The sequence below is a fragment of the Periplaneta americana genome, chromosome 15, assembly GCF_040183065.1.
Source record: "Periplaneta americana isolate PAMFEO1 chromosome 15, P.americana_PAMFEO1_priV1, whole genome shotgun sequence".
NCBI lineage: Eukaryota > Metazoa > Arthropoda > Insecta > Blattodea > Blattidae > Periplaneta > Periplaneta americana.
The window spans coordinates 96,956,967-96,971,098 of NC_091131.1; positions in this window are offsets into that span (position 1 = coordinate 96,956,967).

Below are 14,132 nucleotides of genomic sequence, written 5' to 3' on the forward strand. Positions count from 1 at the left end.
GCGGAAACTCGAAGCTCTAGCAATTCGGCTAACGGTGTGTCTTATTATACTGTTATTATCAAGCGTATCATTATTATTAGTCATAGTAGTAGTAGGCCTAGCAGTAGTAGTATTAGTAGTAGTAGTAGTAGTAGTGAGTAGTAGAAATAGTAGTAGTGCTAATAGAAGTAGTAATAGTAATAGAAGTAGTAGTAGTGAGTAGTGGTAGTAGTAGAAATAGTAGTAGTGCTAGTAGAGGTAGTAATAGTAATAGTAGTAGTGGTAGTAGGCCTAGTAGTAGTAGTAGTAGTGAGTAGTGGTAGCAGTATAAATAATAATATTGCTAGCAGAAGTAATAGCAGTAGTAGTAGTGAGTAGTGGTAGTAGCAGAAATAGTAGTAGTGCTAGTAAAAGTAGTAGTAGAAATAGTAGTAGTAGTAGTAGTGCTAGTAGAAATAGTAGTAGTAGCAGTGAGCAGTGATAGTAGTAGAAATAGTAGTAGTGCTAGTAGAAGTAGTAATAGTAATAGTAGTAGTAGTGAGTAGTGGTAGTAGTAGAAATAGTAGTAGTGCTAGTAGAAATAGTAGTAGTAGTAGTAGTATTAGTGAGTAGTGGCAGTAGCAGAAATAGTAGTAGTGCTAGTAGAAGTAGTAATAGTAATAGAAGTAGTAGTAGTAGGAGTTGTGAGTAGTGGTAGTAGTAGAAATAGTAGTAGTGTTAGTAGAAGTAGTAGTAGTAGTGAGTAGTGGTAATAGTAGAAATAGTAGTAGTGCTACTCACTACTACTACTACTACTACTACTACTAGTAGTAGTAGTGGTAATAGTAGAAATAGTGGTAGTGCTAGTAGAAGTAGTAATAGTAATAGAAGTAGTAGTAATAGTAGTGAGTAGTGGTAGTAGTAGAAATAGTAGTAGTGCTAGTAGAAGTAGTAATAGTAATAGAAGTAGTAGTAGTATAAGTGAGTAGTGGTAGTAGTAGAAATAGTAGTAGTGCTAGTAGAAGTAGTAATAGTAATAGAAGTAGTAGTAGTATAAGTGAGTAGTGGTAGTAGTAGAAATAGTAGTAGTGCTAGTAGAAGTAATAGTAGTAGTGAGTAGTGGTAGTAACAGAAATAGTAGTAGTGCTAGTAGAAGTAGTAATAGTAATAGAAGTAGTGAGTAGCAGAAATAGTAGTAGTGCTAGTAGAAGTAGTAATAGAAGTAGTAATAGTAGTAGTAGTGAGTAGTGGTAGTAGTAGAAATAGTAGTAGTGCTAGTAGAAGTAGTAATAGTAATAGAAATAGTAGTAGTAGTGAGTAGTGGTAGTAGTAGAAATAATAGTAGTGCTAGAAGTAGTAACAGTAATAGAAGTAGTAGTAGTAGAAATAGTAGTAGTGCTAGTAGAAGTAGTAGTAGTAGTAGTAGTAGTAGTAGCAGCAGTAGTAGATTTCGAAGCTATGCAAGCTTTGATTTAATTTTTCGCTGCTTGAAGTTTGATTCCTAACTGGAATGACATTGTGTCTGAATGATAAAGTCTGAGTAATAAGTAATATAGGTTGTAGTTTCTTCCTATTATCGGAAGTATATTTCACTTGTATACATGTCTAGTGAACAGACTCCTATATCTTGAACATCAACTCCAAATTCGTTCGGACCTTTACGACTACGTCACGTACCGGTAGGTATTCGTTACCTAAAAGACAGAGAGCTAGTATTACAAACACAATTTTAGTGATATGAAGTACAATGCAAAATGCATTTTCGTGAAAAACTCGAAATGTTTATTTTTCAGGGTTGCAATACTTTTTTTAATTTCGTAGAGGAGAAAGTGAATGTATTTGAATCACGCACAGACAGAGCCATGTGTATGATTCACACCTCTGAGATTTCATATCCATAAACCACGAGGTTACACCGCAATTACGTCATACCTTATGCATTTTTAAACAAGACTTGTAAAGCAGTATTTTGGCTATCTCGATATCTTAGTCACCTCACAGCATATTTCAGTCTCTTTAACAATTTCCGTCAAGTATTTAAGAAAGTAAACGGTGCTTGATTGTTAAGTCTCAAGGCTGAAATATATGAATATTTCATGTGCACGCGGTCAATTGCAACTCAATTCAGTCTTCTTTAATCCATGCATTTATAAATGACGGAATGGGTGTACACGGATTCTCACCCTGGCGAGTCCAAATAGAATTTGTTGTTGACAGAGACTGTGTTTGTAACATTTTTCTGAGAGTGTGTTGGGCTGATTACCTGATTGGGTTTTATCCGAAGTGTTTTTCCAACCGTAAGGCGAATGTTAGGTAATCTATGGCGACCATATATCGCCAACTACTCTCTCGCTATCACTAATCCCATCGACGCTAAATAACAGAGTAGTTGATACAGCGTCGTTAAATAACCAACTAAAAAACTAGAGGGAAAATTTTGACAACGATAACAGAAATGAATGGTTCCTAAAACCATACCGGGAGTTTACTGTATAGATATTAATACAGGAAACGTCTATGTCGAACATCCTGTTTTCAATAATGTTGAGAAATCTCTACCTTTGATTCTTATATTAATTACAAGAATGTAAATAATTTAGCTTTTCAAGTAATGTCAAATAATAAAACCGTACGTAAACTGTATTCATTAATTAGGAATTCGTTTTTATGCGAAGCACATATATCGCAATTCGCCAACGGTAGACCATAGAGTAACCTATCAATGCAAAACATATTTAAGTAACCTATGAATCCAAAAAATATTCAAACTAGAACTACAGGTAACTTAAGGAAACCACTGACATAGGCTATTATGTCGATGATTTACGGTAAGAACAGAAGTACCTACATTATTTGTAATTGATTTCACCACGGTGGCTGCGCAAAGAGCTCTAGTGATAAGGATTGAATTATCGGCCACTTAAGTTCACCTTCAGCAAAATTGGATTTAGATAAAAATTAACTAATTTGCAATTGTCTTCCTTCCCTTGTGCAATACATTGTGAACAGTAGTCTGTATTCGTGACCAAACACCGATCCAATGTGAGACCCCACCCATGTCTACAACACCAACTATCTGAAGATACGCTATTCTATACTATTGATAAATGATATGTAGATAATTATACGGTTATAACGAAACGATGGTGAAATTATAATGGCAGGGGAAACTGAAATACGCAGACAAAACTTATGCCACGGACAATTATTTCGTCACAAATCACTTGATCAAACTCGGTACTTTCGACAAGAAGCCTTCATCTGACTGAGCCATTTATGGATGTTACAATGCAATAGAAGAAGAATTGTGTTCCGTTACATGCAGTCATAAACTCGACAACAAATGAGTTGTGGAAATATGACGACTTCAAGTTATGACTCCTGTATGTCGGTTAGCACAGTATTCAGGAAGAGTGAAAACTTGAATGAAATGATGCGTTCTGCACTGTTTCTTGTTGTCTTCATGTTTATTTCCTGCAGGACAGGGCCAGCATTCCAGGAAGCTATATATTCAACAATTACCAGTGTTCTTCTGATTATATTCTTTCCGTCATTGAACAACAGTCACATTTTTCACATGCCTTTATTATGAATGACTTCATCAACTAAAGGTACGGTCACAGGTCGCTACTTTTGCTGCGCAACTTTCGTACTGCAGCCGCAAAAGTTACGTGTCATGTTCACACGTAAGCCAAAAGTAGCGCGCTGCAATCTACTTTTCGTGCTGCGCAACCCGAGCGCTGCAAAAGTTGCAATTGGAGGTTGCGTGTCTGTTCACACACAAGGCGCTACTTTTGCAGCCGCAATCTAGCTGCAGGTTTCCATCTCCGTATTGACTTTTCAATATACACTTTGTGGTTATGTTCGCATTATTATGGAACTCATGGGATAGCTTACTTATCTATTATTATTTGCTTTTTTGTCCTAATTAATATTCAGAAATTGGCATTATTTTTACTATAAAGCTATTAAGAACGTCTATATACTTAAATGATAACCAACAGTATATTCACGTAATCAATGTTGGTAACCCTACTGTTTGAAACTACGCTACGGAAAATTAAAAAAAAAGAATTATATCGTCAGCAAATATATTCAGACTGTATTGTACATTTAGTAACTGTTACAAATCATTTATTTTCATCACATCTAACATTAAAATATATCCAAACAATAAAAGTATCACTGACACATTTGGGTGGCAACATTGGTCGCAACCGCAGCAAAAGTTTCAACAAAACCGATATGAAAAACGCTGCGGCTGCAAACCTGAGAACCCTGTTTACTCGTCGCTACTTATAAGTTGCTCGCAGCATGAAAAAGTAGCGGGCAACGGGTTCGGCAGCCGCTACTTTTTGGGTTGCACTGTTGTTCACACGTCGCAGTACGATAGTTGCGCAGTTTTTTGTACTGCAACGCTGCAAAAGTAGCGACGTGTGACCGTATCTTAATACTGATCTAAATTGCTTTTTTTTTTTTTCGATAATTTTGTTCTTTCCTTTAAGGTATGCATCGGCCCCCAGAATGACAATTTTTATTTAAAAAGAATGAAAATTTTGTTTTTATATCACATTATAGCCTGATTCTTCTAGTTTTTAAACATATATAACATGTTTAGGTTTTCCCACTATTGATGGACGAAATTTAATTTTTAATACTACTCTATGCACAGCTGCTTATGCCAAGAAGTGGGTTAAATCTATTTACGGAAAGCTTACAGACTTTAGAATGCTAAGCAGGTGTTTGCATGACAAGACTCAGAATGCCAACGTTCTTTCAATGGTTTGATTTGGAGACATTGCCCCCCCAAAAAACGTATGTAGGTCGTACAACCCTGAAACTTGGGGCCATGGATGCTATCTGCCACTTCAATTGTGGTAACGAAGTTGAATTGGACATATTCCGGAAGATGATCATCACCCCAGGAAAATACATAATGGCTGGTGTGAATGCTGCAGACGAGATCCGAACCCTGAAGATGACCGTCTTTCCTCTCTATGCACTGTCCACACATTGGAAACGCATAGAAGAAAACAGAGAATCATTTTTGCATAAATTGATTGATATCTATGGACGAGAAACTAGGCGACTGCAATTTTTGATTCGAGTTCAGTAGTCAGAATAGTGTAACACTATTAGCTGGAATATTGTATATAGATACATCAGAACATTAAATTTTGAATTAATTTTAAATTTAGGGTAATTTAGATTTCAGAACTGACTATTTTTCATTTTCAATTTTTTTCTCTCCTCGTACATCTGTTTCCTATAATTTTCTAACCGTCTGCCACTGAGATTGGATCCTGCGGGCGCCCTTGCTACGCCATAATACAGGGTTGTTTCCGAGCTCTGATAACGAATTTGAATGACATCATGTGAGTCAGGAGTCACACGACAGCTGAACTGTGGCGCGAGGTGACAGACCAGTAGTAAGTGATCTCATAGTCAGAGTGCACGTCATAAATTCCCAAGAAAATCGAACGTTTTTGGGAGGGGTACATCACGACCCTTTCCAATGCCAAGTACAGTTAAGTGAAAATAAAAGAAGCCTGCAATAAACGAGGTTTCGTTATTTCCAAGAAAGGCATCTTCTGTGTACCTAATAAGATTGGTAAAGCGCGAATTGAATTAATTTGTATCATCTCGTGGGATGCGGCGACTTGTGACGGGGGGGTGTTTTTTTTTTTTTTTTTTTTTTTTTGCTTTTTCCACTCTGGAATTAATCCCATCCGAGCTTTACCAGTCTTATTAGGTACACACAAGGTGCCTTTCTTGGAAATAACGAAACCACGTTTTTTGTAGGCTCCTACGATTTTCAGGTAACTGTACTTGGCATCGGAAAGGGGTGTTATGTACCCTTTCCAAAAAGGCTAGATTTTCTTGGACATTTCTACTGTGGTACACAGTGCACTCTGATTATGAAATCACTCACTACTGGTCTGTCACCTCTCGCCGCAATTCAATTGTCGGTGTGATTCCTGACGCAATGGCGTCATTCAAATTCGTTATCAGAGATCGGGAACAACCTGTAAATGTTAGCATTTTCAACCATCACTTTAATGCACATCTAACATATTAAGAAAAAATTCTAGATAGACGCTGGATTTCGTTTCTATAGATAGAACTGAATCCTGGACACATTATCCGTTCCTCTGAATTTATGAACGACTGTTGCGTTTTGAGACTTTAGTTTTAACACTTTCGTCTCTTTCCAAGCTGATATCTTGGATACACTTGATGTTAAAGTAACTTTTTAACGATTTTTTGGGAGAGTATTCATGCCTATAGTTTGTGTCGTCGAGTTTTTATTCAGTCAGAACGCGATTTATGTTTCTTCTGTTTTTATTTATAAAAGAGCCGATTTCTTTCAATTTTTTACTAAATTGTGGAATGTTGAATGAGACAGTTGTTGAATGCCAGGATATTTCCTTATAAATATAGCACGATACGTTTTGTAAATATTATAAATGAATGTTCGCTGTTTCTAATATGTACTGCACTGTCACGAATTAAATTGAACTGCACTGAATGGAAGTCAGCTATATACTAACGCTATAATATTGACGATCTTTCAGTCTGTGTTTTCTGTCCATACTACTCAACACAAAACCTTCTCACACTCGATCCAGGGGAAATGTGCATACTATTTCCTCGGCATTGAAGTTCGACCTATTAACAGTAAAGTCCAATGGAATTTACCTAAGCAAAACCTGTTTCCTGGAGAGTACTTTGTAATTTCTTACGTATCTCGTAAAATGTTACTGCAGTAACAAATGTAATATAAAATCAGAACAATTTTAGGGTAACCTATTCAATTACAAGAGGAGGATACGTAATTAACTTAAAGCTCATAAATTCCTCTGAGTGCAGAGAGTTCAGTACGACTGTCGGCTTCCTCTTTGATTAGGGAATCGTGAAGTTCAAGGAAGACCGATTTCACAAACCCTCCCGCCCCCAATTGTTAACACTTCAGAGTTCCAGATCGGTAAAGCAGATTGATTCCTCTAACAACAGACTCTGACTTTACGGGACGGTTCGCGATGACGTGGTGGAGATTACAGCATTTCTCAGCATTTTAACGCTGATGGATGTTGGCCGTTTCACAGTTTATTAGCACCCAATACGCTCGAGAATCGATACAAATGAACTATAATTTTCTAATGCTGAATACACGTTCTTTTGGTTTATTAATTTTTCATGCAAAACTCTTCTCTTACTAGAACGAGGAGGAGACCTCTACGGACTTGAAATAAAACAAGGAAAAAACTGAGGTTATAAATCACGAGATTGCATTTTATGAAATTTAATTTATACTTGCAAGTGTCGTAATTTTTCTGCCACAATAATTTATTCTATTACAGATACTTGTTAAAATATTACAATTAATCATAGTTGTTTTAGTACTTCTTGATTTATTTAACGACACTGCATCAAACTCAGTGATTAGTACTCTGTTATTTATTTTCTCTCTTTATGAACGTAAAATTGACTATTCTCGACACGGTATAAATACCCATCAGTGTCGTACTACGCTTAACACTGTGTAATCTTAATATACGATACTGTTTATTAGGTATTCAATGATGTTGTATCAATTTGATCTATAATTTAATGCAGATGTTGGACGGCATATGAATATAAATTTAAAAAAAAATGTTACGAATTTAAACATTGTGGACACGTTCGTAGAATTACAGAAGAAAATAAATAACGGTTACAGATCAGATAGAGAAATCGATTTTACTTTTAAAGGGTTAATTCTAAAATTCTTGGAAGCGGGACCCTTACAGCAAGCTGGAGGTTAGGCTAAAAGTGCCTATCGAGCATCCATGTGTAGTGCAGCCTCAAGAAGCTTTTTTTGTGCACCCGTGACGGTATGAGTTATGTACTGATTTTTCTACTGTTCTAAGCCGACCTCACCATCCTCCACACTACGCAGTTCTCTTCATCCTTCTGATCCGTATACTATACCTCTGGCGGTGATTGACGTTTCTCGCCATATCCCTTTCAGACAACCAGGAACCTGTGAGGGCTTCGGTACCTCTTATACGGAATTATAAGCCATATAGAACTCACCATCCTTCCATCTACCAATCTTTCGACAAACACGAGAAACATCTTCTGCGGCGAACGGCGACACTGACGCCACGAAAACATAGGAGATGCCATGTTTTTGGAAACGGGGTTGATAATGGAAGGAGAATTATGGAGAGTGTTGGCGTAATGACGAGGGAAAAACGGGAGAACTCCGAGAAGAACGCTTTCAACTTTGGCTTTGTCCGCAACAAATACAACTCCATCATGGCCGAGGTTTGAACTCAGGTCCTAGGTCATCATAAACCAATGTTTTGTCAACTGAGATACTAAGACGGCTTAAAGGAAGCTAAATCATGGAGAAAGGATGATAATAATGATTATGGTAATGATACTAATGGACATAATCAGAGATACGGCTAATAGTAATATATGCCAGTAATATACTACTACTATTAACCGTTCTGGTTCATAAGTACTTCTATTATCAGGCAGTACATCTCACTTGACGTTATGACACAGGAAGAACAATTGCTTATATACATCTGAAGTCTGATTAGTGTAATATGTTACTTACTAGTCAGGGATGTATGCAATGGAGGGGGAAAGGAACAGGCCACCTTACTCCATTATCTCCTGGCTTAGTTGCCTCATGAGCGATGTTTTATTAGTGTAACTTATGAGGTTCAAATCTGTCTTCGGATAGTTGACTAAATAACAATTATTACCCGCTGAAAACCCGGGTTTAAATCTCACAAGTCGAAATAAAATTTCCGGTAGGAAAATACGTCGTTAGGGCAGACTTTCTCGAGATAGACCTATACCCATTTCTCTCGTCATGATAACGGAAGTTTTTCATAACCCTTAATCACGAGAGCAGAAATTAACTGGAAACTACAGTACGATCATATCTCCCTACGATAAAAATGTCTATGGAATTCTATGGTTAACGTTAAGGCAGAAGTCTTCGAATAGGCCTATGACACATTAAGATGAGGCACTTTGCCCATATACTCTTACTTCTGTGGACTAATAAAGGGTGCTCCATACATGACGCTTCCCTCACAAAGGAACTTTATTTTCTGTTATACGCCTCGTACAATTAGCGAGAAATTGGTCACCGTTTCTACGGTTGTAACTTTAGTTTCTGAAACTTGTTTAGACGTGAAAATGTTTATAAACAATTAAAAAATTAATAGAGGTGCATCGTAACTGTGACACAATAGAGTCCAAAGTGTGCTCCTGTTTAAATAGGTTATAATTCTTTTTACATCTCCGAAGGTTGTTTTAAAATACAGCACTTAACTAACTTTCTCTTGCGAAATGTTCGAAATGACTTGTATTTTTTCTTCTACTACAAAACTACGAAAACTCTCGCAGATATTGTATACACAGTTCTCAAACAAATCTATTAAAAACACAATACCTTGCACTACACTACGTATGAATGATAATCCCGTCAGTATTCCGAAACAATTAGAATAAGTACAATAAATTTCACTTTAATACGCACGAATGAGTAAGCCCTTCAGTGTTCGCAAGTAGGAAACAAGGAAATAGCTTGTATTATGCTATACACGAATGAGTAATCCTTTCAGTAACTCACTACAGACATAGGTGAACTGCACGCGTGCAACACCCGACAGACTTTAGATTTCGGCGCGGAAAACAGACGCACTGTGGGAGGCAAGATTTCTGTAACTCCCGTGGCATCGTAGTTAACATGATTTTTAGAGCAGCTGGCTACGGACTGGAAGGTCCGGGGTTCGATCCCGGGTGGTGACGGGTGCCAAAATTCCAGAACGGCCCGAGGTTCACTCAGCCTCCTATAAAATTGAGTACCGGGTCTTTTTCGAGGCTAAAAGGCGGTTAAAGCGTGGTGCCGACCACACCACCTCATTCTAGTGCCGAGGTCATGGAAAGCATGGGGCTCTACTTCCATGCCCCCCCAAGTGTCTTTATGGCATGTGAAGAGGGATATCTTTACCTTTACCTTTACTTTCCAGTGGGTTCCAGGTTCGTAGTTCAAATCCGACTGAGGGCGACAGGAATCCAAAAATATATAGTACTATGTCTTTCCCTAGAGACTCTGTGCTATGCTTACCACATGGTTTGGAAGGCCTTCATTGTGGATAAATCTAGTGTTGGTTCGAGAATGTATCCTCCACACCATATTGACTTGTAATTAGATATCAAAGTAGGAGGTGAAAGAAACAAAGAAAGAAAGAAAGAAGGAAAGAAAGAAGGAAAGAAAGAAAGAAACAAAGAAAGAAAGAAAAAAGAAAGAAAGAAAGAAAGAAAGAAAGAAAGAAAGAAAGAAAGAAAGAAAGAAAGAAAGAAAGAAAGAAATTTTAGGTTTAAAGCAGTATATGATGAGGAACATCAACTTAATAATTTTTCTTGAAGAAAGATAAGCCTCTTTTTAAGAGATCCCTGTAAAAGTTTCTGTTTTGCGAAGCAATTCTTACGTGAACAGTAGCAATCAAATTTGAAATTAAATCGACAAAAATCGTCAAACAAAACTGTACGGGTGCTATTCATAGACATTTCGCTAGCCCGGGCTACGAGCGTGCTAAACAGGATTCATATATCATATCGCTGACACTGGTTTATGAATACGAAAAACGTTAGTTCGCTGATCATCCACCGAAAGCCCGCGCTAAGAATGTCTATGAATACGGCCCTACAGAACTGAAAGGAGTTTATACTTCACAAAATTGCTTACACATATCAAGTCGGTGGAAGACATGATGACGAATACTCTAAAAGTAATGATAATTATAGTTCCCGTGTCCCCGGAACTGCGGTTAAACCTAAACTTGAAATGGTATAAGAAGAAAAGGGATAATCTGTGAGGTTTAGAAGTTAAACCAATTCTACTAAAACTAGCGGATAAACACTAATGACATTAATAAATACGACTTCCTTAGTAGAAGAAAAATATCTTTAATAATTCAAAGAGTTTTTATGCCAATTAGAGGTCTATTCAATGGCTACGAATTTATATTTCCGGTTTCATTTAAAATAATAATAAATCCAGCAATGAGCCGATGTGTTGACCGATAGTGCTTTTACAGAGGAAGGTAATTCTAAATTCCTTCACGTCTGAAGGAAACCCTGAATCAAGGATTATATTCATATAAGTTAGAGAACATTTATGAAAATATCTAGATGTCTACAGTGAATTCATTTCCCGTAACCAAACAATGGCAAAAGTTGTCATCTTTATTACATCCACTAAAACTGCCCCTAGATATGATCAAATAAAATATTCTCGGACTCTACTACTCTGGTAAAGCCAAGCATTACATTTCTGAGTTGGAGACATATTGAAGGTTGAATTAAACATGCATGATGGTGAGCGGGCTTACATTGTTTTTTTTACTTGGTTATTTTACGATGTTATACCAACTATTAGGTTATTTAGCGTCGATGAGATTGATGACAGCGAGATGGTGTTTGGCGAGATGAGGCCGAGGATTCGCCATAGCGATGGCCCAGAACCAGACTATTCCAAGTCCATTTTATTATATTTTTTTTCAAGGAGAGCTATTTTAAGCTCCTGACATTCAAAGCTTCGTGAAAAAATTTGGAATAGCTTCACAGCAACCTTATGGAGAGAAATATTTACAATTTTGTTCGATTCATATATGCAGACAAGAACTGGAACAAAATGAAACACAGATTTCTTTTTTATAAAAAGTTGGACTTAGAACAGTCTGGTTCTCAGGCATCGATAGATTACTTGAAATTCGCCTTGAAGTTGGAGAAAATGTCGGGAAAATCAAACCAGACAATCAGCCCAAGCGGGGATCGAACTCGCGCTCGAGCGAACTCCGGATCGGCGCCTTAGCCGACTGGGTTACGCTGGTGGCTGCCTACATTGGTTAAAAGAGTTAAATTTTATCCTGTACATACATACAAACATGCATGCATGCATGCATGCATACATAATAATATTAATAACAATAATAATAATAATAATAATAATAATAATAATAATAATAATAATAGTTTTTATTTTTCCTGGCAGAGTTAAAGCCATCAGGCCTTCTCTTCCACTCAACCAGGATCAAATCACATACAGAAAAGTACATACATACATACATACATACATACATACATACATACATACATACATACATACATACATACATACATACATACATACATACATACATACATACATACATACATACATACATACATACATCACACTAATAGGATTAATTAACGACACTCCATCAATACTAGATTATTCAGCGCAGTTGGAATTGGTTATAGCAAAATAGTATTTAGCGATCTGAGGCCTAGGATTTGCCACGAATTACCTGACATTCTCCTTACATTTGGACAAAACCCCAGAAAAAACGAAGCCAAGTAAATAGCCAAAGCAGGAATCGAACCTACATCTAAGTAATGCTTCGAAACAGCAGGCAAACGCAGTATTTCCTGATCCACGTGGGTGGCCTCAGAAATGTTCAATTCATGTTTTTAATCACGTAGCTAATGAGAGTTTCATGGTTAGAATCAAACCGATATTAGTTTGTAATTGTATGAACAATTCAGATCAATCGCAAACAGACAAGCGCATCGATTATTATTCGTGCTTTTTTATGAAGAGCAACGCCTTTATCCTCACTAGGTAAGGGCTGAGGGTAATTTGGGAATTAACCGTCATATAAAAAAATGTCAGCCCTCTCCATATTGTTTTTGTATTCTCATTGTTCTCATTGTATTCCTATTGTTCTCTATGCAGTTTCCTTGTTATCCTTGTATTCCCCTTGTTCTCCTAGAATTTCCCATATGTTCTATGTATTCCTTTTGTTCCTTTTCTATTTCTCGTTCTCCTTGTATTCCCCTTGTTCTCCTTGTATTCTCCTTGTTCTCCTTGTATTCCCCCTTTCTCTTTATATCCCTTTAGTTGCCCTTGTATCCTCCTTGTCCTCCTTGTATTGTCCTTGTATTCCCATCTTTCCCCTTGTTCCTGTATTCTCCTTGTTATCCTGGTCTTCCTCTTGTTCTCCTCATATTTATCGCACCCACACGTAGTTCTACGTAAAGATATGCCGCATACTATAGGTATGTAGAGTAGTGGCAAAAAAAACCGGACCAACCCTTGTAGCTGATTTCAGAGCTTTGTTCACTCCAGAGCACGATAGACTGGTAACTAAGACTTTCGTGGTTCGAATCCTGCCTGGGAAGGAAACTTTTTTTTGTTCCTTATTAAAATTTATTCCCAATACTTTTCGATTGCTGGTAAAATTCATGTTCTGGGAATAATAAGTTAATTAAGTAGTAAAATATCGCTGCAATCGAAAAGTATTGGGAATAAATTTGAATAAGGAACAAAAAAAAGTTTCCATCCCAGGCAGGATTCGAACCACGAAAGTCTTAGTTACCAGTCTATCGTGCTCTGGAGTGAATAAGGTTCTGAAATCAGCTACAAAGGTCGGTCCGGTTTTTTTGCCACTACTGTACTTGTCGATTTTTAAAAGAAGGTTTGATAACGATAAAAACCTCTCAATTCAGGAACAGATTTTTACGTGCTAATCGATGACAAGTAACACAACTTGACATTCCTTCCAAAGAATGTCATGTTTATGACTTTATCGCCGTACAGCAGCTTAACAGTGGAAGTTTTAACTTATTTGTAGGTGAAAGTCGGAGGAAAGATTAATGTGTCTGGAATTCAGCCAAAATGCCAAAGGGTTAAGGGAACAGAGAAATAATTACATATAAATACAAAAGCTTTCTTTACGAACCAGCAACTGAATTTTGCGTGGTGTTCGGTTGCGCACTATTGTTGCGAAGCTGTACTAGTCGTACATCGAGTTCGCACCCACTAATACGCGGTTCTGACATGCAAGCTACATAAACACTTCAGTTACTCAGCTCTAAATGCATTACACATCAACACCAGTTCAACCGTCTTGAAGCCTCCAGGACTTTCAACTATATATAATACGAGCTCTTCCATTACTGCCAAAGCTGACGAAAAATATGTAACCCTCAATTTAAAAACCTTGGAGTATAACAATACATCGGTAACGAGTTCAAAATATCATAAAATACATTTTAACCTACGTGGAAACATAAAGAAATGGGCCATTCCCTGTCACCATTATATGGGTGGGGTT